At 43.1% G+C, this 15,090-nt stretch overlaps 1 protein-coding gene across 1 annotated transcript in view; it reads right to left on the bottom strand.

Annotated features, from left to right (window-relative positions):
* Positions 1-15,090, bottom strand: part of nat8l (N-acetyltransferase 8-like) — a 110,971-nt gene that overhangs the window by 18,839 nt on the left and 77,042 nt on the right. The gene's annotated exons all lie outside the window — the stretch shown is intronic.

Below are 15,090 nucleotides of genomic sequence, written 5' to 3' on the forward strand. Positions count from 1 at the left end.
CGGGTGTATATCAGGTGTATAATGAACCAGGTGTATATCAGGTGTATAATGAACCGGGTGTATATAAGGTGTATAATGAACCAGGTGTATATCAGGTGGATAATGAACCGGGTGTATATCAGATGTATAATGAACCGGGTGTATATCAGGTGTATAATGAACCAGGTGTATATCAGGTGTATAATGAACCGGATGGATATCAGGTGTATAATGAACCAGGTGTATATCAGGTGTATAATGAACCAGGTGTATATCAGGTGTATAATGAACCAGGTGTATATCAATTGTATAATGAACCAGGTGTATATCACTTTGAAAATGAACTGGGTGTATATCACTTGGAAAATGAACCGAATGTATATAAGGTGTATAATGAACCAGGTGTATATCAGGTGTATAATGAACCCGGTTAATATCAGGTGTATAATGAACCCGGTTTATATCAGCTATATCATGAACCCGGTTTATATCAGGTGTATAATAAACCAGGCGTATATCAGGTGTATAGTGAACCAGTCATGTATCAGGTCTATAATAAACCCTGTATATATTAGGTGTATATGAACCGGGTGTATATCAAGTGTATAATGAACCCAGTGTATATCAGGTGAATACAGAATCAGGTGTATATCAGGTGCATAATGAACCAGGTGTATCATAGATATCATAGAATTTATCATAGAATTTACAGTGCAGAAGGAGGCCATTCGGTCCATCGAGTCTGCACCGGCTCTTGGAAAGAGCACTCTACCCAAGGTCAACACCTCCATTTTTTCCCCATAGCCCAGTAACCCCACCCAACACTAAGGGCAATTTTGGACACTAAGGGCAATTTATCATGGCCAATCCACCTAACCTGCATATCTTTGGACTGTGGGAGGAAACCGGAGCACCCGGAGGAAACCCACGCACACACGGGGAGGATGTGCAGACTCGACACAAGACAGTGACTCAAGCCGGAATCGAAATTGGGACCCTGGAGCTATGAAGCAATTGTGCTATCCACAATGCTACCGTGCTTCCCGTGTATATAAGGTGGAAAACGAACCGGGTGTATATCAATTGTATAATGAATCAGGTGCATATCAAGTGTACAATGAACCAGGTGTATATCAGGTATATAATGAACCGGGTGTATATCAGGTATATAATGAACCAGGTGTATATCAGGTATATAATGAACCAGGTGTATATCAGATGGATAATGAACCAGGTGTATATCAGGTGTATAATGAACCAGGTGTATATCAGGTATATAATGAACCAGGTGTATATCAGATGGATAATGAACCAGGTGTATATCAGGTGTATAATGAACCAGGTGTATATCAGGTGTATAATGAACCAGGTATATATCAGGTGTATAATGAACCGGGTGTATATCAGGTGTATAATGAACCAGGTGTATATCAGGTGGATAATGAACCAGGTATATATCAGGTGGATAATGAACCAGGTATATATCAGGTGTATAATGAACCCGGTGTATATCAGGTGTATAATGAACCAGGTGTATATCAGGTGTATAATGAACCAGGTATATATCAGGTGTATAATGAACCAGGTGTATATCAGGTGTATAATGAACCAGGTGTATATCAGGTGGATAATGAACCAGGTGTATATCAGGTGTATAATGAACCAGGTGTATACCAGATGTATAATGAACCAGGTGTATATCAGGTGTATAATGAACCAGGTGTATATCAGGTGGATAATGAACCAGGTGTATATCTGGTGTATAATGAACCAGGTGTATATCAGATGTATAATGAACCAGGTGTATATCAGGTGTATAATGAACCAGGTGTATATCAGGTGGATAATGAACCAGGTGTATATCTGGTGTATAATGAACCAGGTGTATATCAGATGTATAATGAACCAGGTGTATATCAGGTGTATAATGAACCAGGTGTATATCAGGTGTATAATGAACCAGGTGTATATCAGGTGTATAATGAACCAGGTGTATATCAGATGTATAATGAACCAGGTGTATATCAGGTGTATAATGAACCGGGTGTATATCAGGTGGAAAATGAACCGGGTGTATATCAGGTGTATAATGAACCAGGTGTATATCAGGTGTATAATGAACCGGGTGTATATAAGGTGTATAATGAACCAGGTGTATATCAGGTGGATAATGAACCGGGTGTATATCAGATGTATAATGAACCGGGTGTATATCAGGTGTATAATGAACCAGGTGTATATCAGGTGTATAATGAACCGGATGGATATCAGGTGTATAATGAACCAGGTGTATATCAGGTGTATAATGAACCAGGTGTATATCAGGTGTATAATGAACCAGGTGTATATCAATTGTATAATGAACCAGGTGTATATCACTTTGAAAATGAACTGGGTGTATATCACTTGGAAAATGAACCGAATGTATATAAGGTGTATAATGAACCAGGTGTATATCAGGTGGAAAATGAACCAGGTGTATATCAGGTGGAAAATGAACCAAGTGTATATCAGGTGGAAAATTAACCGGGTGTATATCAGGTGTATAATGAACCAGGTGTATATCAATTATATAATGAACCAGTTGTATATCAATTATATAATGAACCAGGTGTATATCAGGTGTATAATGAACCAGGTGTATATCAGGTGTATAATGAACCAGGTGTATATCAGGTGTATAATGAATCAAGTGTATATCAGGTGTATAATGAACCAGGTGTATATCAGGTGTATAATGAATCAAGTGTATATCAGGTGTATAATGAACCGGTGTATATCAGGTGCATAATGAACTGGGTGTATATCAATTATATAATGAACCGGGTGTATATCTGGTGTATAATTAGCCTGGTTTATGTCAGGTGAATAATAAACCAGGTGTATAATGGACCAGTTGTATAATGAACTGGGTGTATTTCAGATGAATACTGGACCAGTTGTATAATGAACCAGGTTTATATCAGGTGTATGATGATCCTGCTTTATATCAGGTGTATAATGAACCAGATGTATAATGCACCAGGTGTATATCAAGTGTATAATGAACAAGGCCTATATCAGGTGTAAGATGAACATTGTGTATATTTGTAATGAAGTGGGTGTTGTATGAATTTATAATGAATTGATAGCATATCGGACTAATAATAAACTGGTTGCCTATCGGATTTATAATTAACCCCGTGAGTATCAGGTTTTTCATGGAACCTTGTTTATGTTGGGTATATAATGGCTGGATGTATATTAGGTTTATAATAAACCGGGTATATATCGGGTTTGTTATGAACCGGGTGTCTATCCGGTTTATAATGAGCCGGGTGTATATCGGGATTATAATTAACCGGGTGTATATCGGGATGATAATGAACCGGGTGTATATCGGGATTATAATTAACCGGGTGTATATCGGGATTATAATGAACAAGGTGTGCATCGGAATTATAATGAACCAGGTGTATATTGGGATTGTAATGAATCTGGTGTACATCGGGATTATAAAGAACCGGGTGTATATCAGGATTATAATGAACCGAGTGTATATCAGGATTATAATGAACCGGGTGTATATCGGGATTATAATGAACCGGCTATATATCGGGATTATAATGAACCGGGTGTGCATCGGGTATATACTGAACCGGCTGCATATCATGTGTAAAATGAACTGTGTGAATTGTGTGCATAACGGACTGGGGATATATCAGATTTCTAATGAGCCTGGCATAGATGGGGTGCATAATGAACTGAAAGTATATTGGGCGTATAATCAACAATGTGTATATTGGATGTATGATGAACCGCGTGTATATCCGGTGTATAATGAACCACTAGTATAATGAACTGGGTGTATATCGGGTGTATAATTAACTGTGTATATACTGGGCGAATAATAAACCAGGTGTTTATCAGATTTATAATGAACGTGGTTAGATTGGGTGTATACTGAACTGCGTGCATATTGGATGCATAATGAACCTGGTGTCTAATGAACTGGGTGTATATCAGGTGTATAATAAACTGGGGTATATTGGGTGCATAATGCACCAGATGTATAATGAACTGGGTGTGTATTGGATGTATAATGAACCAGTTGTATAATGAACTGGGTGTATGCTGGATGTATTATGAACTAGATATAATGAACTTGTGTATATTGGGTGTATAATGAACCAGTTGTATAATGAACTGAATGTAACAGCCCGTAACAGCCTCCCCGAACAGGCGCCGGAATGTGGCGACTAGGGGCTTTTCACAGTAGCTTCATTTGAAGCCTACTCGTGACAATAAGCGATTTTCATTTCATTTCATGTATATCTGGTGTAACATGACCCCGTTGTGTAATGAACTGGGTGTATATCAGGTGTACAATGGACCAGGTGCATAATGAACTGGGTGTATATCAGGTGTACAATGGACCAGGTGCATAATGAACTGGGTGTATTTTGGGTGTACAATGGACCAGTTAAATAGTGAACTGGGTGTATTTTGGGTGTATAATGAACCTGGTGTGCAATGAACTGGGTGTATATCAGGTGTACAATGGACCAGGTGTATAATAAACTGGGTGTATTTCAGATGTATAATGGACCAGTTAAATAGTGAACTGGGTGTATATCGGGTGTATAATGAACCTGGTGTGCAATGAACTGGGTGTATATCAGGTGTACAATGGACCAGGTGTATAATAAACTGGGTGTATTTCAGATGTATAATGAACCAGTTGTATAATGACCTCCATGTATATCAAGTGTTTCATGAACCAGTTGCATAATGAACTGGGTGTATTTTGGGTGTATAATGGACCAGTTAAATAATGAACTGGGTGTTGGCCTTTATTGGTAGAGGGATTGAGTTCCGGAGCCATGAGGTCATGTTGCAGTTGTACAAAACTCTAGTACGGCCGCATTTGGAGTATTGCGTACAGTTCTGGTCGCCTCATTATAGGAAGGACGTGGAAGCTTTGGAACGGGTGCAGAGGAGATTTACCAGGATGTTGCCTGGTATGGAGGGAAAATCTTATGAGGAAAGGCTGATGGACTTGAGGTTGTTTTCGTTAGAGAGAAGAAGGTTAAGAGGTGACTTAATAGAGGCATACAAAATGATCAGAGGGTTAGATAGGGTGGACAGCGAGAGCCTTCTCCCGCGGATGGAGGTGGCTAGCACGAGGGGACATAGCCTTAAATTGAGGGGTAATAGATATAGGACAGAGGTCAGAGGTGGGTTTTTTACGCAAAGAGTGGTGAGGCCGTGGAATGCCCTACCTGCAACAGTAGTGAACTCGCCAACATTGAGGGCATTAAAAAATTTATTGGATAAGCATATGGATGATAAGGACATAGTGTAGGTTAGATGGCCTTTAGATTTTTTCCATGTCGGTGCAACATCGAGGGCCGAAGGGCCTGTACTGCGCTGTATCGTTCTATGTTCTATGTTCTATAGCGGGTGTATAATGAACCTGGTGTGTAATGAACTGGATTTATATTGGGTGTATAATAAACCAGTTGTATAACAAACTGGGTGTATATCGGATGTATAATAAACCAGTTGTATAACAAACTGGGTGTATATCAGGTGTATAATGGACCAGTTGTATAATGAACTGGGTGTATATTGATTGTATAATGGACCAGTTGTGTAATGAACTGGGTGTATATTGATTGTATAATGGACCAGTTGTGTAATGAACTGGGTGTATATTGATTGTATAATGGACCAGTTGTGTAATGAACTGGGTGTATACCGGATGTACAATGGACCAGGTGTATAATGAACTGGGTGTATTTTGGGTGTATAATGGACCAGTTAAATAATGAACTGGGTGTATAGCGGGTGTATAATGAACCTGGTGTGTAATGAACTGGATTTATATTGGGTGTATAATAAACCAGTTGTATAACAAACTGGGTGTATATCGGATGTATAATAAACCAGTTGTATAACAAACTGGGTGTATATCAGGTGTATAATGGACCAGTTGTATAATGAACTGGGTGTATATTGATTGTATAATGGACCAGTTGTGTAATGAACTGGGTGTATATTGATTGTATAATGGACCAGTTGTGTAATGAACTGGGTGTATATTGATTGTATAATGGACCAGTTGTGTAATGAACTGGGTGTATACCGGATGTACAATGGACCAGGTGTATAATGAACTGGGTGTATTTTGGGTGTATAATAAACGAGTTGTATAATAAACTGGGCGGATATCCGCTGTGCAATGAACCGGTTGCATAAATAACTAGAGTGTATATCGGTGTATAATGAACTGGGTGTACAACAAACTGGGTTTATACTGGGTGTATGATCGACCAGTTGCATAATGAACTGGGTGTGCATCGAGTGTATAATGAACCTGGTGTATAATAAACTGCGTATATATCGGGTGTATAATGAACCTGGTGTATAATAAACTGCGTATATATCGGGTGTATAATGAACCTGGTGTATAATGAACTGGGTGTATAGCGGGTGTATAATGAACCTGGTGTATAATAAACTGCGTATATATCGGGTGTATAATGAACCTGGTGTATAATAAACTGCGTATATATCGGGTGTATAATGAACCTGGTGTATAATGAACTGGGTGTATAGCGGGTGTATAATGAACCTGGTGTATAATGAACTGGGTGTATAGCGGGTGTATAATGAACCTGGTGTATAATAAACTGCGTATGTATTGGGTGTATAATGAACCTGGTGTATAATGAACTGGGTGTATATCAGGTGTATAATGAACTGGGTGTATAATGAACTGGGTGTATATCGGATGTATAATAAACCAGGTGTATAATGAACTGGGTGTATATCGGATGTATAATAAACCAGGTGTATAATGAACTGGGTGTATATCGGATGTATAATAAACCAGTTGTATTATGAACTGGGTGTATATGGGTGTTTCATGAACCACTTGTATAATGAACTGAGTCTATATCAGGTGTATAATGAACTGGGTGTATATTGGGTGTATAATGGATCAGTTATATAATGAACTTATGTATATTGGGTGTATAATGAACCTGGTGTATAATGAACTTGTGTATATTGGGTTTATAATGAACCAGGTGTATAATGAACTGAGTCTATATCAAGTGTACAATGCACCAGTTGTATAATGAACTGGGTGTATTTTGGGTTTATAATGAACCAGGTGTATAATGAACTGAGTCTATATCAGGTGTACAATGCACCAGTTGTATAATGAACTGGGTGTATTTTGGGTGTATAATAAAGTTGTATAATGTACTGGGTGTATATCGGGTGTATATAGAACCAGTTGTACAATGAACTGGGAGTATATTGGGTGTATACTGAAACTGAACTGGATGAATAATGAACTCAGTGAATGTGTGCAATGATCCAGGTGTATAATGATTCGGATTATGAACCAGCTATATATTGGGTTTGTAATGAAAGAGGTGTATAATGTACCAGGTATAAATATCGGGTCTATATCCGCTACATATTGAAAAAAGTATATCGGTTTTGTGATGAAGTGGGAGTATATCAGGGACTATATTGGGTGTATAATGAACCTGTCTGTATTGGTGTATATTGAACTGGGTGTATATTTGGTACATAATTAACAGAGTGTTAATCAGATATATATTGAGCTGGATAGATATTGTTTGCATATTGAACCTTGGTATATCGGGTGAATAATGAACTGGGTGAATATCGAGTATATAATGAACCGCGTGTATATCAGCTGCATAAGGAACTGGGTGTATGTCAGGTTTATAACGGACCAGGTGTATATTGGGTTTATGATGAACCGGGTTTGTGTTGGGTTTATAATGAACTGGGTGTATGTTTGGAGCATAATGAACAAGGTGTATATCGGGTGTATATCGAGTTTACAAAGAGCCTCATGTACATAAGGAGTTTAATGAACTGGGTGAATAATGAAACGGGTATAGACCGGGTTTATAATTAAGCTGGTTTATTTCGGGTGCATAATGAACCAGGTGTATATCAGGTGTATAATAAACCAGGTGTTTATTGGGTGTAAACTGAGCAGTGTGTATATTGGGTTTATAATCAACCAGGTGTTGTTTGAATTTAGAATTAATTGGATGAATATCAGGCTAATAATGTGCTGCTTGTCTATTGGGTTTAACAGAAACTGGGTGTCGGTTTGATTTATAATATACTGGGTGTATTGGGTTTATAATTAACCAGGTTTATATCAGATTTTATAACGAACTGGACATATATTAGGCTTATAATGAACAGGGTGGAAAGTTAAATGGGTATATATTGGGTTAATAATAAATCTGGTTTATATCGGGTGCATAGTGACTGCATGTAAATCAGGCTTATAATGAACCGGGTGTTTATTGGTGCATAAAGATCCATGTGTATATCCAATGTATATTTGATGCCTGCTGAACCGGCTGCATATTGGGTGTAAGATGAACCGGATGTATACAGGGTTTATAATAAATCGGGGGTATATCTGGCGTATAATGAACAGGGTGTACTTTGAGTACATATGAACTGGGTGTATATCGGGTTTATAATGAACTGGGTGTATATCGGGTTTATAATGAACTGGGTGTATATCGTGTGCACTGTGAATCTGGTGTAGATGAGGGCTGGGATTCTTCCCTACGGCCCGCGCCGGAGTGGTTGGCACCCCGCCAGCCGGCGCGAACGGCTGGCCGAAAGGCCTTCACCAGCCGGCGTGAGTCCGCGCATGCGCCGGAGCGTCAGCGGGCGCTGACGTCACCCAGGCGCATGTGCGGTGGAGGGGGTCTCTTCCGCCTCCGCCATGGTGGAGGCCGTGGCAGCGGCAGAAGAAAAAGAGTGCCCCATGGCACAGGCCCGCCCGCCGATCGGTGGGCCCCGATCGCGGGCCAGGCCACCGTGGGGGCACCCCCCGGGGTCCGATCACCCCGCGCCCCCCCAGGACCCTGGGGCCCGCTCGCGCCGCCTGCTCCCGCCGGCACCAGAGGTGGTCTGATTCCCGCCGGTGGGAGAGGCCTGAATGCGGCGGGATTTCAGCCCATTGCAGGCCGGAGAATCGCCGCTGGGGGGCCCGCCGACCGGAGCGGCGCGATTTCCGCCCCCGCCGATTCCCGAGTGGCGGAGAATTCCGGCCACGGCGGGGGCGGGATTTACGCCGGCCCCGGGCGATTCTCTTACCCCCCCCCCCGGGTTTGTACTGAAACGGGTAAATAATAAAATGGTGTAGATTGGGTTTATAATGAACCAGGTGTATATCAGGTTTGTAATGAACCTGTAATATAATGAACCGGGTGTATATCAGGTTTGTAATGAATCCGTAATATAATGAACCGGGTATATATCAGGTTTGTAATGAACCTGTAATAAAATGAACAGGATGTATATCGGGTTTGTAATGAACCTGTAATATAATGAACCGGGTATATATCGGGTCGATACCCGGTACATATTGAAAACCGTGTATCGGGTTTTTAATTAATCGGATGTGTATCGGGTATTCATCGAGTTTATTTCATTCGTTCATGGCATGTGGGCATCGCTGGCTGGGCCAACATTTATTGCCCTCCACTAAGGGCATTTAAGAGCCAAGCACATTGCTGTATGTCAGATACACGTAGGCCAGACCAGGTAAGGATGTCAGATTTACTTCCCTAAAGAACATTTGTGAATCAGAAGGATTTTTACGACAATTGCAATAGTTTCATGGTCATCATTTGACTTTTAATTCCAGGCTTCTTATTGAATTCAAATTTCACCATCTGCCTTTGTGAGTTTCAAACCCAGGTCCCCAGAGTATAATCCTAGATTTCTGGATTATTAGTTCATTGATAATACCACTGCCTCCCCATATAATGAACCGTTTATAATGAACCGTGTATTTATCCGGTTGTGTAATGAACCGGGTATAAATGAGGTGTATAGTTAACCGGGTGTAAAATGAACCGGGTGTTATTTGGGTTTATATTGTAACAAGGTATATCTGGTGTATAATGAATTGGGTGTATAGTGAGTGCATAATGAACTGGGTGTACAATGTACTGGGTGTATATCAGGTGTATAATAAAAGTGGTGCATATTGGGTTGCCAATGAACTGCGTGTATTTTTTCTTTATTCATTTTTACAGAATGTGGGCTTCGCTGGCAAAGGTGAATGGCCTTCTTAAACTGCTGCAGTCCGTGTGGTGTAGGTACATCCACAGTGATGTTAGGGAGGGAGTCCCAGGATTTTGACCAAGCAACAGTGAAGGAACGGCCGATATATTTCCAAGTCAGGGTGGTGAGTGACTTGGAGGGGAACCTCCAGGTGGCGGGGTTCCCAGGTGTCTGCTGCTCTTGTCCTTCTAGACGGTGGTGGCCGTGGGTTTGGAAGGTGCTGCCTAAGGAGCCTTGGTGAGTTCCTGCAGCGCAACTTGTAGATGGTACACATGGCTGGCACTGTGTGTCGGTGGTGGAGAGAGTGAATGTCTGTGAATTGGGTGCTAATCAAGCGGGATCCATTGTCCTGGATGGTGTCGAGATTCTTGAGTGTTGTTGGAGCTGCACTCATCCAGGCAAGTGGAGAATATTCTGTCACAATTTTGACTTGTGCATTGTAGATGGTGGACTGACATTGGGGAGTCAAGAGGTGAGTTATTCGCTGTACGATTCTGAGCCTCTGCCCTCCTCTTGTAGCCACAGTATTAATATAGCTAGTCCAGTTCAGTTTCTGGTCAAGGATGTTGATAGTGAGGGACTCAGTGATGATAATGCCATTGAATGTCAAGGGTAATGGCTTGATTCTCTCTTACTGGGGCTAGGGGCTGGTTTAGCTCACTCAGCTAAATCGCTGGCTTTTAAAGCAGACCAAGCAGGCCAGCAGCACGGTTCGATTCCCGTACCAGCCCCGGACAGGCGCCGGAATGTGGCGACTAGGGGCTTTTCACAGTAACTTCATTGAAGCCTACTCGTGACAATAAGCAATTTTCATTTCATTTCATTTTCATACTGTAGATGGTCATTGCCTGGCACTTGTTTGGCACGAATGTAGCTTGCCACTTGTCAGCCCGAGCCTAAATGTTGTCCAGGTCTTGCTGCATTTGCACATGGACTGCTTCATTATCTGAGGAGTTGCGAATGGTGTTGAACATTGTGCAGACATCAGTGGACATCCCCACATCTGACCTTATGTTGAAAGGAAGGCCATTGATTAAGCAGCTGAAGATGGATGGGCCTAGAATATTACCCTGAGGAACTCCTGTAGTGGTGTCGTGGGACTGAGATAACTGACTTCCAACAGCCACAACGGTCTTCCTTTGTGCCAGGTATGACTCCAACCAGAGGAAAGTTTTCCCCTGATTCCCATTGATTCCAGTTTAACTAGGGTTCCTTGATTCTGTGCTCAATCAAATGCTGTCTTGATGCGAAGGGCAGTCACTCTCGCCTCACCTCTGGAGTTCAGCTCCTTTGTCCAAGTTTGAACCAAGGCTGTAATGAGGTCAGGAGCTGAGTGACCCTGGCAGAACCCAAGCTGAGCGTCCATGAGCAGATTATTGTTGAGCAAGTGCCGCTTGACAGTTGATGGAGAGTAGACTGATGGTGGTAATTGGCTGGGTTGGATTTGTCTTGCCTTTTGTGTACAGGACACATCTATGCAATTTTCCACATTGCTGGGGAGATAGCAGTGTTGGAGCTGAAACAGCTTGGCTCGGGGCGCGGCACGTTCTGGTGTTTTCAGTACAATTGCCGGAATATCGTCAGGGCCAATAGCCTTTGCAGTCTCCAGGGCCTTCAGATGTTTCTTGATATCGCATGGAGTGAATCGTATTGGCAGAAGATTGACATCTGTGATGCTGGGGACCTCCGGAGGAGACCGAGATGGACCATCCACTCGGCACTTCTGGCTGAAGATTGTTGCGAATGCCTCAGCCTTGCCTTTTGCACATATGTGCTGGGGTCCTCCATCATTGAGGATGGGGATATTTATGGAGCCTCCTCCTCCAGTGAGTTGTTTAATTGTCCACCACCATTTGTGGCTGGAAGTGGCAGGACTGCAGAGCTTAGATCTGATCTGATGGTTGTGGAATCGCTCAGCTCTGTCAATCACTTGCTGCTTATGTTGTTTGACATGCAAGTAGTCCTGTGTTGTAGATTCACCAGGTTGACTCCTCATTTTTGGTATAACTGGTGCTGCTTCTGGCATGTCCTCCTGCACTCTTCCCTGGTTTGAACTAGGGTTGATCCCACGGCTTGGTGGTAATGGTAGAGTGGGAGATGAGGTTAAAGATTGTGGCTGAGAGGCGGCATGGTGGTGCAGTGGTTAGCACTGGTACCTCACGGCGTCGAGGACCTGGGTTCTGTCTGTGTTGAGTTTGGACATTCTCCCCATGTCTCCCCCACAAAGATGTGCAGGGATTGTAGATCCCCATCCAGGGATTGGCCGGGCTAAGTTGTCCCTTAATTGGAAAAAAAAAAATTGGGTATTCTAAATTTCTAAAAAAAGATTGTGTCTGAGTAGATTTTTGCTGCTGTTGATGGTCCGCAGCACCTCATGGATGCCCAGTGTTGAATTGCTTCATTCTGAATCTATCCCATTTAGGATGACAGCAGTGTCGCACAACAGGATGAGAAGACGAGACTTTGTGGACCTGGAGACTTTGTAGACCAGACCAGATTTCCTTCCCTAAAGGACATTAGTGAACCAGATGGGGTTTTACGCCAATCAGCAATGGTTTCAAGGTCATCATTTTAATTCCAGCTATTTATTGAGGTTCAATTTCTACTATCTGCCATGGAAGGGTTCGAACAAGGGTCCCCAGAGTATTACCCTGGGTCTCTGGATCAGCAGTCCAGTGAAAATACCACGACCCCACCCTTAAATATCGGGTGCAGGATTCCCCGGTCTGCCAGCTGTGTTTTCCTGGGTGGTGCTCCCTTGCCGGCAGCAGGATTCTCCGTTCCCATTGCCTGCCAATGGGATTTCCTTCGTGGCCACCCCACACAGCCGGGAAACCTGCGGGCGTGGGTGCGCAGCAGGCGAAACGGAGAATTCCGCTGGCTGAGAATCCCGCCCAGCGATTCTGAAGATGTATATATATATTTGGTGTACAATGAAATGGGTGTGTATGTAGGGTTCACACTGAACCAGATGTATGTGGCATTTATAATGAACTGTCTGTGCATTGGTTACTTCAGGAACAATGTGTACAATGAACCAGATTTATAACGGGTTTATAAATAACTGGGTGCATATCGGGTATATAATGAACCGGGTGTACAATGAACCGGGTGTGTATTGGGTTTATAATGACCCAGGTGTATATTAGGTTTAAAATGCACCAGGTGTACATCGATTTGATAATTAAACGGGTGTATATCGGGCTTATACTTAACTGTGTATGTATATCGGGTCTATAATGAACCGGTGTATATCAGGGTTTCAACAAATCAGTTGTATATCGGGTGTACAATGAAGCGGGTGCATATCGGGTTTAAACTGAACCGGGTGTATATTACACTTATAACAATCTGGGTGTGTGTTATGTTTAGAATGCACCAGGTGGATGTCGATTTGATAATGAAATGGGTGTATATTGAGTTTGCACTGAACCTGGTGTATATCGGGTTTATAATGGACCGGGTGTGCATCGGGTGTAAAATGAACCGGGTGTACAGCCAGTGTACAATGAACCGGGTGTGCATCGGGTGTAAAATGAACCGGGTGTATGGCCGGTGTACAATGAACCGGGTGTATGTCCGGTGTACAATGAACCGGGTGTATGTCCGGTGTACAGTGAACCGGGTGTATGTCCGGTGTACAGTGAACCGGGTGTATGTCCGGTGTACAGAGAACCGGGTGTATGTCCGGTGTACAATGAACCGGGTGTATGTCCGGTGTACAGTGAACCGGGTGTACGGCCGGTGTACAGTGAACCGGGTGTATGTCCGGTGTACAGTGAACCGGGTGTACGGCCGGTGTACAGTGAACCGGGTGTATGTCTGGTGTACAGTGAACCGGGTGTATGTCCGGTGAACAATGAACCGGGTGTATGTCCGGTGTACAGAGAACCGGGTGTATGTCCGGTGTACAGTGAACCGGGTGTACGGCCGGTGTACAATGAACCGGGTGTATGTCCGGTGTACAGTGAACCGGGTGTATGTCCGGTGTACAGAGAACCGGGTGTATGTCCGGTGTACAATGAGCCGGGTGTATGTCCGGTGTACAGTGAACCGGGTGTATGTCCGGTGTACAATGAACCGGGTGTATGTCCGGTGTACAATGAACCGGGTGTATGTCTGGTGTACAATGAACCGGGTGTATGTCTGGTGTACAATGAACCGGGTGTATGTCCGGTCTACAATGAACCGGGTGTATGTCCGGTGTACAGAGAACCGGGTGTATGTCCGGTGAACAATGAACCGGGTGTATGTCCGGTGTACAATGAGCCGGGTGTATGGCCGGTGTACAATGAACCGGGTGTATGTCCGGTGTATAAGGAACCGGGTGTATGTCCGGTGTACAATGAACCGGGTGTATGTCCGGTGTATAAGGAACCGGGTGTATGGCCGGTGTACAATGAACCGGGTGTATGTCCGGTGTACAATGAACCGGGTGTATGTCCGGTGTACAATGAACCGGGTGTATGTCCGGTGTATAAGGAACCGGGTGTATGTCCGGTGTACAATGAACCGGGTGTATGTCCGGTGTACAATGAACCGGGTGTATGTCCGGTGTACAATGAACCGGGTGTATGTCCGGTGTACAATGAACCGGGTGTATGTCCGGTGTATAAGGAACCGGGTGTATGTCCGGTGTATAAGGAACCGGGTGTATGTCCGGTGTATAATGAACCGGGTGTACAGCCAGTGTACAATGAACTGGGTGTATGTCCGGTGTACAATGAAATGGGTTTATGGCCGGTGTACAATGAACCGGGTGTATGTCTGGTGTATAAGGAACCGGGTGTATGTCTGGTGTATAAGGAACCGGGTGTATGTCCGGTGTATAAGGAACCAGTCATATGCTGCGCAGGGTGCAGATCTGATATATAATGAACCCGGTGTATTACGAACAAGGTGTGTATTGGTTATACAATGAACTTGGTGTATAAGGTGTAAGTGAAACCGTAAAATGAACCAGGTGTGTATCCAGTGTAT

The sequence above is a fragment of the Scyliorhinus canicula genome, chromosome 8 (genome assembly GCF_902713615.1).
Source record: "Scyliorhinus canicula chromosome 8, sScyCan1.1, whole genome shotgun sequence".
NCBI classification, from domain to species: domain Eukaryota; kingdom Metazoa; phylum Chordata; class Chondrichthyes; order Carcharhiniformes; family Scyliorhinidae; genus Scyliorhinus; species Scyliorhinus canicula.